General features: G+C 31.6%; 1 protein-coding gene across 1 annotated transcript in view; it reads left to right on the top strand.

Moving 5' to 3' along the window:
* UBL3 (ubiquitin like 3) overlaps nt 1-16,778 on the top strand; it is a 110,569-nt gene that overhangs the window by 944 nt on the left and 92,847 nt on the right. The window lies entirely within an intron of this gene.

Here is a 16,778-nt window from a genome sequence, read left to right as displayed (position 1 = left end):
ATGGCCACCGTGCTATATTTCAACATTGTTAAGGGGCAATGTAATTCAAAGTTTAATTCTAAAATAGTCACTTCTAAGAATATTTTCATTCAGTTTGACAACCTTAGCTGCTAAGACATTTAATTCTCCACAAATTGGAGACTGTATTGTTTGTTGAGCTATGGAACATGTCATGTTACCAGAGCGAGGAAATTAAAATAGTTCATTTTCCATAGTGGGAATCTCAAACTTACCAACTGTCTAGTTTAAAGTCTGATGCTGTGACACTGAACCACAACAGCCTCAAAATTATTTTTGTCTTGTATCTCCTGAGTTGATATAAAACACCATTATTTGATTTTTGATTTCAATGTGTTTGTATGTGTAATTTTTTAATAATATTAAAATAATAGCTAATTTCTATGTTAAAGCGAGGTTATGCTGCGCATAGTTTGGTGTACAGAAAGATAGCAATATGTCAAGATGTTCTTTGCTGTCTGCCTGAACTCGACACATCCAATGTAAATAATACAAGAAATAAAGAACAAAACTACCATATGAATATTTATGTCAAAAGTTTCATGATTATCGGTTGAGTAGTTTTGCCGAGAAAAATGTAACAAACAAATTAACATTCACATTTATAATATTAGTACAATTAAGTAGGAAATCAATATTTAATAAAAAGTCAATATTTAGTGTTACTTATACATCAGCTTTATTTGTTTCTTTAGATACCTGTGTGTATTTAACTTAAACATGATGGAAGTTAGCATTAAACATAACTATGAGATGTGAAATTTTACTAATCACTAATTTACATAGAAATATGATCTTAGAAGTTAGTATAATGTTATTACACATATGTATGTGTAATAACATTATACTAACTTCTAAGATTCACCCTTTATCCCTAGCAGGGTAGACAGAGAGAATGGAGCCCCAAACGCCACAATCTGTACATTCCTCTTTCCCCTTCGCCACTCTCTTCAACTTCTTCGTACCTGCCCTCTGTGGGATCCTCATGCTTTTTACGTGATCTTCCAGTATCTTTGATACAGTGTTTTCGAAGTGAACCGAGGTCTCCCCCTACCTCTCTTACCGCTCACTTTTCCATTATAGATCTTTTTTGCCAGTCTTTCATCACTCATTCGTTCGACGTGCTCAAATCAGCTGAGAACGTTCTTCTTCATTCTCACTGTGACATCTTCGCTAGTACCTGCCATTCTGTGTATCTCTTCATTGCGGATTCGATCAGCTCAGCTGACTCCGCATATCCTACGAGGAGATCGCATCTCCACGGCATTCATCTTTCTTTCATTCTTCTTCTGTAATACCCACGTTTCGCTGCCGTATAACAACGTCGGTACCAACACAGCATTGTATACGGCCAAACCAGGTTTCGCAGTGTCATCAATGGAGCTAAGGCCCCGTTAACCTTGTTACCGACAGCAATCTGCCCTTCCACATCCATCTCGTATCTTCCATCTCTACTAAACATACTTCCCAAATATCTATATCTATCCAAATATATCCTCATAATTTTTTTCTAATTTCTTACCATTCACGCTGAAATTGCATTCCGTCCTCTCTTCACTTCTTTCAAATGAAGTATTATACTAGAAGTATAATATTATTAAAGCTATTAATTATGTACCTACTTATTCAATTGAGCTTTATCCTATTAAAACTTGACATACAAACTTACTGGGTTTTAATAGATACTACGAAATGTGTAACTTGTACATAAAGTTATAAAATAGTGGGAAATGATTTTATATATGTAAATAATAATTGAAGTCACTCGGTCGGTTTGGTAAGAGTAAAACATTTTTCACCAATCCAACCCGAATATTATATTGAAATGTAGGCGTATATATATGTCGTCGGTTAGTTATACTTTAATAAAATGTAAATACTTTTGGTACATACTTAGTATAAGTACGTTGAAGATTTATTTTTGTAATATTGGCCAAATATTAAAAGATCGTCTCATTTTCCGAACATTCGCCACAAGGTTAATAAAAGCCAATATGTTGATCGATGTAGCTCGTGACCATTGAGTCGATCGTCCTTTGTCTCGGTATCTACTGTCTACTCATAAGCTTTCCATCCATCTGGAAAGACAGTAGGAAATCTACTAATAATTTCAATAACAATACAAAACTGTCTAATTTACGATAATATGGATACTAAAAAAAATGTATAAGTGTTTAATTTTTAAAATGTTTCATAATAAATTTATTATACCCCTTTGAAGTTTATATTCGGCCAATGTCTAACACATTCTCTTTTAACAGAGAATGAATGGCATTGTGTTAAACAGACAAAAGAAGTGAGTTTTGTGTGTAGGCAGGGTCATTTCAAGGTGACATGCGTAATTTTTAATGTATATTTTACTATGTCAGAGATATGGGTAATAGAAATCAAATTAATGGAATAATAAAATATATATTTAAGTGGCATATTTGGATATAGTTTACTAGGACTGGCCTAAAATTACGTAGTTACTAATATATTCGTATAAAAACAAAGTTTCTGTAATTTACCAACTATTAACATTTCAGGTAATTTATTACATACATTATGATTAACCTGAATAAAAAACAACAGAAACTAATTAGTAATGACCATAAATTTCATCTTTGCATGGAATATACATATAAAAATAAAATTTCATTGAAAACGAAAGTTGATTCATAGAATATGTTCGTGAAAATATGTATTTCGTCTAGACTTTAGACGTATTTTTTGTATCATGCTTATATATTAACGTGATTTTCAGTATGAATAATTAATTTGAATACTGTTGATTTCTCCTTCAGTATATTTTTCGTTGTTAAAACAATTATTTAGGTTATCTTTTTTTAAGCAAATATAACTATGATTTGCAGTAATTTATCTTAAATATATGTTTATTCTTACTTTTCCTATTTGCAGAATGTACGATAACATTTCATTTATTTATTTTGAACTAATCATTTCCACCTTTAGCGGTTATAAAAGTTAATACCGTAACATATTTTTTGTTTATATCCAGGCCAAGGAATTTGCTACCGACTGATTTATAACTCTATTTATTATGAATGCCAAAAAATGAAATACATTTTAATTTTAAGTGCGGAATTTTTCGTGATTAACTGATTCGCATTTTTAGTGTTATGTTAAGATTTTCTTTGGTTTTAGCCATACCTATAACAAACGAAGGTTGAGATGCAGCTTTTTTTGTTACTTTTTGCTCAACAGATTAATATTTTTATATTTCTCATAATACCTTGAAAAACAAAGAGCCAAATATTAAATCATTACACAGTCCACTTCTAGTCTATATAAAAACAAAAAACAACTATAAAAAAAAAAGAGTTGTATTTTAAGAACCACACAGAATTTGACTACAGATAATTTTTCATATAGTATATGAACCTACAACTACGACTTTTAGGGCACTTATCATCTGAATCATTAAAATGTAAATAATATATCCTAGGAGTCCCATTGTGAACTTGGTAATTGAGACAATATAAAGACATAGAAATCATTGTAAAAAATACTGAAATCAAATTTAACTTAACAACAAAATCAACGGCAATTACCTTTAATTAGGACGTTAGCTTCATGCTATGTGTCGCATAAAATAATTACAATCATAATCGATTAAATGTGTGCCTGATAGTATCATATAGGGGTTAATGATCCTAGTAACGAGACGGGCCTGGGACCTTTACACGATTGTTTAGGTTTTATGCATGGTTTGTATGACCTTTTGTTTAAATTATTTGGTGACGACAAAAAATTGAGGCCAGTGGCGCGGGGGTACAATGTGTGTCTGTACAATCGACTGGTTGTGGATTCGATCCCCGTTTCGAGGAGATGAAATATTTATGTCGAGCTTTTTATTCCGTATGATACTTTCAGAAGTGCTATTTATAAATAAGCCCATATTTACTGTACCCCTATTTTCCTTTGCCGTTGATTCAACCTACTAGCTACGTTGTATTTGATATCCCCAAAGTTTATTGAGAGTCGAGAGATTTAGATATATTTTTATTTGGTTAATCTATATTGTCCAAACGAGAGCGCTATGATTAAGTTAAAACTAATATTATAATAGATATTCTATATAATACAATACTCTGTAATTTAATAACGTAAGATTTATTTTAAAATAATATATCATACCACAAATACTTTAAAGTACTTACGATTTTGTATAAATTAAGTATAGATTGTCGAGATTTAAAATTACTCAGCGATTTAGAACAGACATGATTTTGTAATCCAAATCTATTTTAGAACAAGTAGAAGTTCTACTTTACATCGACTCTTCGGATGCAGTACTGTAATTATGTAGTTATGGTTTTATTTAAAAATGTCTTTCTTGTATATTTAATTATAACTTTTGTTTAGTTTTTTTACGCTTTGCTTATAAAACAGAAAATGGTTTAGTAATTATTGAGCTATAAAACGCAAAACGTTACATAAATCTAGTTTCCACAGATTAGACACAGAAATCTTTATTGTTTATTTGTTGGCGTATACGAATATATATTTTGATTATGGTTTTTGATCTTTTAACCTTTATAGTATCAATCTCGGGAGGATCTAAGATTGAATAAAACAAAAGAATCCAATTTATTTAGGTATACATTTTAATACAGACTTGTAACTAATAGGAAAATACATACTTAATATTGTAATATTGTCTAACGTTTGAAATGTTCTTAAAATATATATATTTTATGAATACTTAAAGGTGGTATTAGGTATTGTGATATTGATGTTGATGTTGATTTTCTATTTATATTAATAATACTTTCATTTCCGTCGTTAAATAATAAATAAGTGTTACGATATGTTAATTTTTGAATATTTAAAATTTTATTTATACTATACTATATTTATTTTATATATTCCAAGTAAAAAAGTTTATTTTCTTTTGGACAAAGGCAGCAAAACATAGTTATTTTCTTAACATAAGCTGATACCTGCATGTTATTTACTTTAGCAATCATCCATCCATCAGCCTTTCAACGTCCACTGTTGGACATAGGCCTCCCCTAATTCTCGCCACTCCGTCCGGTCCTGCGCCCTTTGAATCCAGCGGATTCCCGCAGTCTTTTTAAGGTCGTCGGTCCACCTGGTTGGAGGGCGGCCTGTGCTCCTTTTGCCGAGACGTGGTCGCCATTCGAGGACCTTTCTTCCCCATCGGTTGTCGGCCCTCCTGACAATATGGCCTGCCCATTGCCACTTCAGCTTGGAAATTTTGAGAGCTATGTCGGTAACCCGCGTTCGTCTACGGATTTCATCGTTACGAATTTTGTCGCGTAGAGAAATACCAAGCATAGCCCTCTCCATCGCTCGCTGAGCCACTTTGAGCCTGTGGATAAGGCTTGCAGTGAAGGACCACGTCTCAGCGCCATATGTTAACACTGGCAACACACACTGGTACCAATACCTACTACATTATACATAAAATGTATTGTATTAAATATTTTATTAGTTAACCTAATCGTTTAATTTTATTACTTAGCAACTTTGCAACAGCAAAAAAAGAATGTAAAATTAAACCACTCAATATGAATATCCTATTATTGGAAAGTCATAACAAAAGAACTCTAACTTGTCAAAGAGTATCTCCAGTGGCATGTAAAAGTCTTTTTTTCCAAGACAGTTTTTATGAAAAAAAGAAAGCTTTTCTCAGTATGACGTGACGACGTGGATAACAACGCTTAATGCGACAAAGTGTACGTGATAATGCGCGTAACGGATATAATATGTAGCTACGCAGGTATATACGACTGCCGTTATACTCCTCATTCCTTCTATGGAGTTCATTACCCTATACAGATTTGTAGAGTCAGGGCACCATCTATTGATAAGCTAACCATGCTTTCTGTACGAAAAGTAATTCATGCCTTTTTACATATAATATTCAATTAAAGTTTTTGCATTGAACATGAACCTTTTGGATAACATGTCAAAGCGTTCTGATATTCAAGAAACGGGAGTTTTCATTCTACTGCGCTTGAAAAATTTAGACGAAATTTTACCCTCTTTTTTTGTAATTAACTTTAATTTTACCAAACTGTACTAAAGTATAATAACTGAATATGAATATCATATAGAATGTCTGTCTTTGATAGTAAATTAGAATAAGATTAATTTGTCTTTCTAGATAAATCATACATAACATGGCCACCAATACCATCACAAAAAAAAAAGTTTTTACTTTCACACTAAATGTCAGATAAGTGACAAGTGTGGGCGTATTTTACTTGGTGGAGTCTTGGAGACTCATTATCTCGACCATTGATGCAAGTCTTTCACATCACGGCACAATACGATGTAATGACTGCTTGATTCTTCAATTGTGATTGACAGCATTCAATGTTTTTTTTATTTTACATACTACATGTGTTAAATTAATAAATTATTAAAAAAACAAAAGTACTTATGACAAAGTTCAATATTGTTATCGGCCTCCCAACTCCTTATATTTGACCGAACGTTAAAGGATAAATAGATGTCAAAACATTTTATAAAACACCATTATGGCGCTATGGAAAATTGTATGTCTTTAAACCCGATTATTTTAAAATACTCAAATTATTCTGCCAGTCTAATTACCTATGTAATTTTTGTTACATAACGCTTCACGTTATATAAAAGGTCCTTAAAAATATCCTCTATCTAGAGAAAATATTTTTCTTTTCGTACGAACAAATGTTTTGTGATTGAAATTCAAAACTATCCGTATATATTCTTACCAGAGTGACATTTCCATTTCGCGATGCAGCGAGTAATGTGAAACATTTTTTCAAATGCTAACGTTTGTCCGCGTCCTTTTCTCTCGGAAATGGACGAACGAATTGCACGATGCTATATTAAAGTGTTTACTAAGGGAAACCTCCTAGTACCGAGTATCTCCCTAGGGGAGGGAGAGGGTGTGGTGCTGCCACCCTGCCCCAACCTTACTATACAATAAATTGGTTCCTTTTTTCCTTAAGATAGATTTTTGGTTACTTGTTAAAAACTTGATGAACATTTTGAAGATAACATTATTAAAGTTCTCACTTTAATAATGTTATCTTCAAAATACAATCAAAATAACTATACACAAAATATCTAATATTCATAATAAATAAACGGAAGGTAGTATAATATTTAAGGATATTTAAACTAAAGCTAAACTGGTCAATTACATACTCTATTGGAACCGAATGGCGCGTACGTAATTGTCAAATGTTATTCTTTCTCTTATTACGATTAATCAATAATATTTTAATATATTTTATTGTTATATGAATTTTTCTCATCCGTTAAAATTTGTTTACCGTCGGCTACACAACCCTTCCTTTGTAAGAAAAGTTCCTTTATTTTAACTTTTACTACCTTGAAACTTGACAAAACTCCAGCCAAAGTAAAATAATCCTTTACTTTAATATACTGTTTAAGAAAGTTTATTTCCTGTCGTTTTGTGGAAAGCGCCTTTAATAATTTTAATCTGTAATGCAAAATTTTACCAATTATTACACAAATTTTACTTTTATGTAAGTAGTTTAATAAACATATTTTCCTTTTTTACTCTTGTATATATATATATATATATATGACTATGTATATATATGATATGATAATATATATAATAATCTATGTATTCTCTTCATAATTATTTATTAGCTATAATTTGATAAAGAAAAAAATTTAAGGTGTACTACCTAAGATTTCTCGTTATTGTCATTCGATTGAGGTTTTCTTTTATATCACACTAGCGGACGCGCGCAGCTTCGCTTGCGTAATTAGGGGTGAATTCTAATAAACCACGAAACATGTGTTCAATGAAATATTTTTAAGAGTCAAAATTTCAAATTTTATAAAAATCGGTGGCGATTTAAAGATTTTTCCATACAAACTTTCAACCCCTTATTGGCACCCTTAGGGGGTGATTTCTAGAAAACCATGAAACACATGTTCAATTAAATATTTTTAAGAGTCTAAATTAAAAATTTTATAATAATCGGTGGCATTTTAAAGATTTTTCCATACAAACTTTCAACCCCTTATTTGCACCCTTAGGGGAAGAATTCTAGAAAACTATGAAACATGTGTTCAATTAAATACTTTTAAGAGTCTGAATTTCAAATTTTATAAAAATTGGTGCCGATTTAAAAAAAATTCTATACAAACTTTCAACCCCTTATTTGCACCCTTAGGGGGAGAATTCTAGAAAACGATGAAACACGTGTTCAATTAAATACTTTTAAAAATCTAAATTTCAAATTTTATAAAAATCGGTGCCGATTTAAAATTTTTTCCATACAAACTTTGAACCCCTATTTCACCCCTTTAGGGTTAAAATTTTTCAAAATCCCTTCTTAGTGGATGTCCAGATTACGAAAGTAAACTTTTGTCCAAATTTCACGTTTCTACCACCAGCGGTTACGGCTGTGCGTGCGTCTTACCTCAGTCAGTGAGGACAAGTCCTTTTATATATATAGATTAACCATATTTGAAACAATGTTTTTGTCAAAGATAATATATTAAAAGTTATCACTGGCGGTTGTTATATAAATTTCAGGAAGTAGCGGCGGTCTTGTACGTAACGTGTACCATGTAATATTCCATTGCGTTACGACGCACATTATTAAGGAGGAGAGGGAGCATTTTTGACACAAAATTAATAAGAAATATTGCGCCCTTGTTAGTTTAGCTTACACTCACCCCACTAAATATGTACGTGAAATATATGTATATAATATATGTTGCCTAATATGATTTATGATATAAGTAAATTTTGTTGATTATTATAACTAATATTTCAATATAATTTCAGATGATTATATAAAAAGTAATAAAAATATGAATACAGTTAAATCGTGAAAAGAAAACGTATTTTATATTATAGACATCGAATGCTTTTGAAACGACGACATTGTCATAATTTATTTCTACATTCACAACATCTTGTGATGTAAATCTGAGGACTTGAGAATAATGCTGAATAATTCGATGGTAAACAATGTAAAGCTGATGTGGCATTGATCACAAATCTCTCAGGTGTAACTAACCTTGAGCTGGATCTACTCTAACCAAAAATTTACACAACAAAAAATATTCTGAATGTATTCTCTCTGAAGAAGGCTTAGAGATGTTGTCTAGATATTTATGAATAAAATTCAACTAAGCTATGGTTCCCGTTGGAAATTGAATAAACGTGGTCCATAATGAAAGCCACAATTCTTCTCTCATACTTTTCTAAGCATTAGTTTCGGTGTGGCTTGATCCCCTATTCTTTTGTAAAGCCGATGAGCGTTACATTGTCGAAGGTTAATCGGATTATGCTATCTTATTGGTTGGCTCATATTTTCTAATGCAATCAGATTGTCTCGTACATACTTTGGAAAAGAAGGTAAGTTACCTTCAATTATCTATTATTTTATTAGATCATAAAAGTACGAGAGTTGTTTTATAATGGAATTTTCTTTGTAAAATCTACTTTTAACCTAACACAATCCTTACAAAATTTCCGTCTATACACAAAATTTAATTTGATTTTCGATTGAACGTGTAGATATACTGGTTAATGAAAATTTGCTTCCCAATTTTCGGTCAAGCATGAAATCCGACATGAAACTAATTGACAGGGGCCCGCTCGTCATGCAAAGTCATTTGTCTATCCTGTGAGTCACCGAAAAGCACAGGGTTGTGCCGTGTGCGTACATCATTTATTATCATGCGAGATGACCGTTGCTGAACTATCCAGTTTTCGAACTTTGACACAAGATGCTGCGGACGGTTAAACTTAGTTAAAGATTTATAGATCTTTTTAGGTTTTATACTTATTATTTTGCATAACAAAGTTTAGATAAAATATAATCTGTAGTAGCGGAAGTATAAAAGGCCATTATCGATATAGACAAAACAGTTGCAAAGATTATGGCGGCTTATCAGGAAACCTAACGCTTTGTAAAGAGATATACCAATAATCCCCAGCGATACCAAGGGGTTCTCGCCCCCTGCCACCAATGTGTGCTGTGACATTCCATTTTTCCTTATTTTCACTTTTATTAAGAAAGCCACAGAGTCAGTATTGACATAACATTCATAATAGCAGGGGTGCATTTTCAAGTGCAGAAATAATAATCCTGTCTAACTAGACCGTCTCCACGGCTTTCAGAATATTGAGGAAAAATGTGTATATAGGTTTTACTTTTAAAACTACAAATGCATTGCTATACATAGTAATTCAAAAATTATATTATGTCTTTATAGTAATATAATTAAAATTTAAAAAAGTAAGCACAAAACTTACTATTATATTAAAAATATATATTCTCCCGCTCGCTTAAAATTTTTATTTTTAATTAAATAATGTGACAAAACCAGACCCAGTTGTGATATGCGTTAAAATCGTAATTTTTGTTATATAATAAAAAATATATTTTTTCAACGGAGTGCGATAATTTTAATAGGTAAATAATGTTCTTGAAATGTGTCAATACTACCTACCAATAAATTCACAATAAATAAATATATTTTTAATCAACAAAAGGAACAATAAACAATGCAAGCTACACTGCAAATTGAAACGAATAAATGGCTGAGTGGAGTTTTATCAGATTTACCATGCACTGTACCTCAAGCATAAAGGCAACGTAATTCACGTCCGGCGCATACTGCTGACGGTGTACGACTGGTCGAGATGCGACCGATAACGAACTTCGATAAAATGCGGGTACTTTTATGGAGGTAGTCAGCCTTGTATCCCGTTATCGTTCAAAGGGAGCATTAAATCAGACTCTTTTATTCTTTCTTCTTTTTTTTAAACGCGGCAAAGTTAACGTATTTGGGCACAAAATTTGATATAGATACCACTACGTAAGCACTTATTGATATTTTCTATGTTTTATGCTAAATAAATCATCTTAAAAATATCATTACTTAAATTTATACTTATGTTTTAAGTCTATTCTCTTTGGGAAATTGAAAAACTTTGTACAGTGGTTGTTCTCCTTATTCATGGTTTTCAAAAGTCAATTAAACATCAAGTTACAGAGTCAAATTGAATTAGATTCCTTTGTTCTTATATCTGTAGAAGCTAAATTAAAAATTACATCTTGGACAACATCTGCTATTATATTTTTATATATATTTTACTTAAACAAAAATAAATATTAATCCTATAAGTCAATTACAGTTTCACGTACATATGAACGTAGTTGAATACAGAACATCTTAATTCCCTAGGTACTGATTCAGATTTGAGTTAGGGCAGGGGGTGTTTTATAGAGGGGTTCTTTTGATTTTAGCCAGCAGGATTATGTTAATGGTCTGAATCGAGCTGATTCACGCTTAGCCAATCTAACCGAGATGTGCTCGCTGATAAAACCCGCGCCCGAGGTTCAAAGAACTCTTATTTCTTTTTGTGTTTCCATTAGGTCGTTGTGGCGATGTCATTACATTATGTTGCAACTCTCTTCATTTAGAGTAATATTAGTAAAATATTCTTTGAATTTCACGTTAAACATTAAGATGTTTTGTTATAACAGTACAGTATATTTGAAAAGTTCTTATTATTTTACTGTAACGTGATATGACCTAAAAATAGGTGAAATATCAAGACGTCTTCACGGAAATAAACCGGAAGAATAAAAAATACAAAGCTTTTAAAAGTTTGAGTGTTGCAGCGTCATTTTAACAACATTCTGAGAAGTAGGCGGTTAGTAAAACAGCTTTTTAGTGGGCCTATCCAGTCGTCTCGTGTACAGTTACAAATCTTCGTGATTGCTCCCATACGCCTTCGGCCGCTGTTATAAATCTTGTGTGTTTGCCTAGTACTATTACTCCTACGACCATACCAATATACCTAGTCGCTATATACCTTGACGTTAGGGTAATATATGTGTGATTTTTGTTATCGTAAAAATATTCCTTAAGATCTTTATTAAAAACTTTCATTATTAACATTACTATGTTGGAGTCATTTAGGACGTTAGTTAATGACTATACTAACTTAACACACATTAATGTCTCATATAATGGAAAACTTTATAGCTCGTATAATACAAATTCCTTTGAAACGTTCATTCTAAGCTAAAAGGTAAAAAAAGTTAAAATAACTTCCCTATATGAACGTGATCTATCGAGAGCCGAGCGACTGCATGTGGGTTTATGGGCGATAAAAAGTCTAGGGGCATCTATTTATGATATCTTTTTGTAAGGGAACATGTGTTGATAATATTAAATGGTGTACCAATACGTGTTTGGCACCTGATTATATTAAGTAATCATCGTAAAGAAAATGTATCATTTTATAACCAAAAAAGCGCACATAATACTCTTATTTTACTTACTGTATAATATAGGTACTAAAGACAGAATTATTAAATTTTATGATAACTAGAACTTTTACCTGTTACTGGTGTGGAATGTTCAATACTTTCCTAGTTGTTTGAACATCTGTACAGGACCGCAGGTGTGAAATTGATACTAAAAGGAACGTTTCTTCGAACAACGACTCACTGAGACGTCTCTTTTATTTTTACACTTCTTTTTCTTTTATTTTTGTTCGTTTGAGTACTCGGTGTTGAGTAAGGTCGGTTACGCATGTGTCATTTTACTTGCTGACACTTCTATATGTGAAGTGCTATGAATATCTTCGAAAGTTTTGTTTTATATAATTGTTTGTGTAATACATTGGAGTGAAAATATACTTATAATAACAAATAAAATGCTACTATTAGCAGGTAAATTATAATAAAATTTTGATTCGAAAACATTTATTTAATTGATGTACTTTTCATGTTGAGTTTAAAGTTATTTTAGTTATTTTACAGATGAAGATGAATATTTTTTTAAATACATTTTTTTAATAAATCTTGGTCACGTTTTTGTAAGCCGCCTTTTACTAACAACTAAGCAGTGCGCGTAACGTTTTTAAAGTTTTTTTATGTTACTTTAAATCCAACAAAAAACGTTCACGGCGCGTGAAACTCGTACGTCCTTGGTACGGTTTGCAAGATTAACGAATCTCACCAATCCTTGCTGTTGTTGCAATCGGCCTTCATATGCATAGTAACATGCAACGCGGCTTATTACTATCACGAATAAGATTTCAATATGGTATTCAATTACTAGGTACATATAAATTATATTCACTAATATATTGGTACAATATTTTAAATTCATCTAAAAAAATATTTTTTCATGTGAATTTTATGACTATTTGAAAATACAAAATAAGGAATAAAACGACATACTTATATGTACATATATGTAAAAATAAAAATAATAAGTAAAATACATATATGTAATCTCTTAAAACTATGCTGTAGTATCCAGTTGCCGATGTTTATTGAATTTAGAAATTCCACTTTTGTTGAAGTTATTCAGTTTTGTTTGTTTAGTGTTCCAGCTAAGACTGTTATAGTTTATTGTTCCCTTTGTTAATCTTCACAGTAAATACTAGTATGTATTATAATTTTCTGTTACATTAAACATTTACGCTAATAAACTTTATAAAAAAAATAATTAATATGGTCCTCGTTTTGATTTTTTCTAAATAACGTTTTACGCATTTTGATCGTGTTTCGGTGTAAAATAAGTTTATAAATCTAAATGAAAAGGACGCACTGAAAAGAAACCCTTCTAAATTCACGAGTCAAGAAACTGTGTTAATGGGGAGACGTAATACGTGATTTAAATCCGCCCTAGATTAAGGCAGCCTACCCACTTAAATAACTCACGGAAACGACTCATGATATATCTAACCCTGCACGTACCAACGCCACGTTCACGGCTCGAGCAATCTCTGACACTTACGGCTGCTACATAGTGAGGCCTCGCGGTAACAGATTACGTAAAGAATTTAACTCTAATGTTGTGTTGTGCCTAAACATATTTCACTGTTGAACACGCAAGCACCTGAGGAATTGTAATTTTTGTATCCAAATTAAAGTTAGTTAGCATTGATTCCATTGAATCTTTTGTTATAGAAGGCATTGCCGTATTTTAATTATATGGAAAGTATTATTAATTACAAAATGTCTTTCTACTTGCTGATCTAGAAACTAAGCTTCCATACGATTAGTAAATCCCAATACTTTCTTTTTTTTAGTTTCACTCTGTATCCTGCCGAGTTTTGAGGCATTATATGTGGAGTTGCGAAAATCAACGAAACGCTTTGCCTTGTTCCCAGAGCAAGAAAATGAACATGAGTAGAAATCGAACCCATAATCGTCGCGGTTACACACGTTTTACACACGGCCCAATTTTTTCTTTAAGAAAATAAAAAAAAAGTCATGAAAGTCAACTCGATTCCCATTACTCGACGAACTCGTTCACTCAAGATTTTCGTAATTTTACTAAAACACGTATAGAGTACAACCCAAGGTTGGGAACGTGAAAGGCTCAGCTAAAGTATATGACAAAATTGAATGAGCGCCCCTGCAAGGCAGATTTACTTATGTTCTATGTTTGAAACATGAGGCTTCGCTTAGTTTTAGATAGTTTGGTAGCATAGGACAAAAGATATCTATTCTAGATTTAGTTAATGGGATGTCTCTCCTGCTTTTAAGTGCGATTGGATCACGATTAAACTTTGATTGGTTATTTATTTTGATTGGTTATTTTGTTTTAAATTTTTTTTCTACTTTTTATGACATGTCCAAGTAAATGTTAAGCATTTTTATGGAATAAAGATATTTTGACTTTGACTTTGATTTCACATCATCTTGCGCGATTTTAAATACCTGATGGGGATATTTTTTAAAGACAGTTTCGAAGTCGACGGTAACTCTCTACCTAATGGTGCTAGTCTCACAGTAGCTATCTGATAGCTTTCTAAAAATCACAAGAACATCATCAGCTATTCACAACATTTGTTTATATTTTTTCATTACATAACAAACTCTCTCAGGTGTTTAAGTAGGCACGCTACCACAACTATTATTGGCTTGAGAAAGTATACAGTTTCGCATCGTTATGCTCACTTTGTTGTTAATGTTACATAAAACATGGCATACGCCTAAATTTATTTAAACAGATGTTTTTGATGATTTTATATGATTAAATAATTATTTTTTGGTTAGGTAATTATTCTCACATAAATATTATCACTTGTGGAATTTATATTTAGCAAGTGTTTCGAATCAATTCTTAAATATTGAATGTTTAATGACATAAGTGAAAACACGGATTTATTATGTAAGCTAAGCTTCGTTTAAAAAGTCCCATTTGTTAGAAAAAACATTAATTGAGGCCGAAACAAAAAAAAGTGAACGAAACAATTACAAAAACGCCAGTAATGGCCGATACCGACGCTGTGTTAGTTTTCTGCAGCTCAAAGCGAAAACTACCTTTTCTAAAACCGGTTTACTTTTGAACAGGTTCCTGGGTTAGAAACATTATTTCACTTTGCTTTTATGGCGTTAGTTTAAAAGATATAATGCACCGAACTGGTTGGTTTAGAACGTCTCCAAATGATCAAGTTTAAACAAGTAATATGATGCGAACGCTTTATCCATGTTAGTCGTGGTTTTGAAATCTAGTTCAACGATCTTGTTTGGTAACTTTTGTAAATTATATTATTAATGCTCTCTGGTTATACTTTTGTATTATTAAAAGAGATTAGAAATTATATATTTAAATGGCTTTAAATAATATCTATTAATGCAATTCGAAAGATAGTTACAATTACTAATCTACAAGCTAAATACAGAGATGTTAATAAATCATAACTAGTATCGTATGGCCGGCTGAGTTGTAAAATTAGAAACAGTCAATTGATATTAGTTGCGTAATAAGACCATGCTCATTGCGGCTTGCATCGACATCCGCCAGGCTCGTTGCTTGGGAATATCCGCTATGTGTGTAATAACGATTAGAAACATGACTGGTTTTCATATATTATATTATGTTCTATTTCAATATTTTATTGTTTATTCGTTTACTTTAGTGGTGCTTTAGGTATGTAATATTATTAAAATGTTATATTCAGTTTTTTGGGGTACAGAAATACCCAGACTATATGTTGGTATATGAACATACTACATTTGTAAAATTATCTGGCCTCCACTACAAGGATTCTGTACAAGGATTCTGTATGTAGAAGTGTTCTGTATACTTATAAAATATAAAATAACGATACCTAAGAGCAAGTTTAACATCACACTTCGTACACCCAAACTGATTCACTACGAACCTATGCTGCCTTTTAATATAATTAATTTGTGCAATCTACAATTTTGGATTCAAGTGCAACTACTTAAATTATTATTTTCAAAACTTTAAAAATAAAATGAACACATAATAACATCTATTACTCATATACCTACCGTCTGTAGAGACATCAATTCATAGAGTTGTGTATATAAGGTAATTGTGCTAATAGGTGTAGTCGTATATTGTATTAATTGCTCACTAAGCAGTGTCGTACGAATTAAACCCTCGTGACCACGGATGCAGCTCGTTAGTGGAGTCATACCTAACGAGAATATGTCTTTGTAAACTTTGTACCTACTAATATAAGGTTAGATGTAGATTTGGAAACTAAGGTTAATATACGATATAGTGCTTAAGCGACATTTTTTGTGATATATTTCTTAAATGTCATAAATATTTTTTTGGTATTCAATTTTTATTTAAATAGCTTGATAGTTACTACGGAAGCAGAAAAAATATTATATTCTACAAAACCTCTACATATTTCCCCGACTCTTTTATGACAAAATGGAGATTGATGAACCTGTCGGCAGACGGCACAGTTATCTTAAAATAAAATCTCTTATTGAATAATTATA

Source organism: Heliconius melpomene, chromosome 13 (genome assembly GCF_056956725.1).
Source record: "Heliconius melpomene rosina isolate 202511_hmr_F chromosome 13, ASM5695672v1, whole genome shotgun sequence".
In the NCBI taxonomy this organism is placed as follows: domain Eukaryota; kingdom Metazoa; phylum Arthropoda; class Insecta; order Lepidoptera; family Nymphalidae; genus Heliconius; species Heliconius melpomene.
Note: the sequence above shows the minus strand (reverse complement) of the source record. Positions and strands in the feature narration are given on the sequence as shown.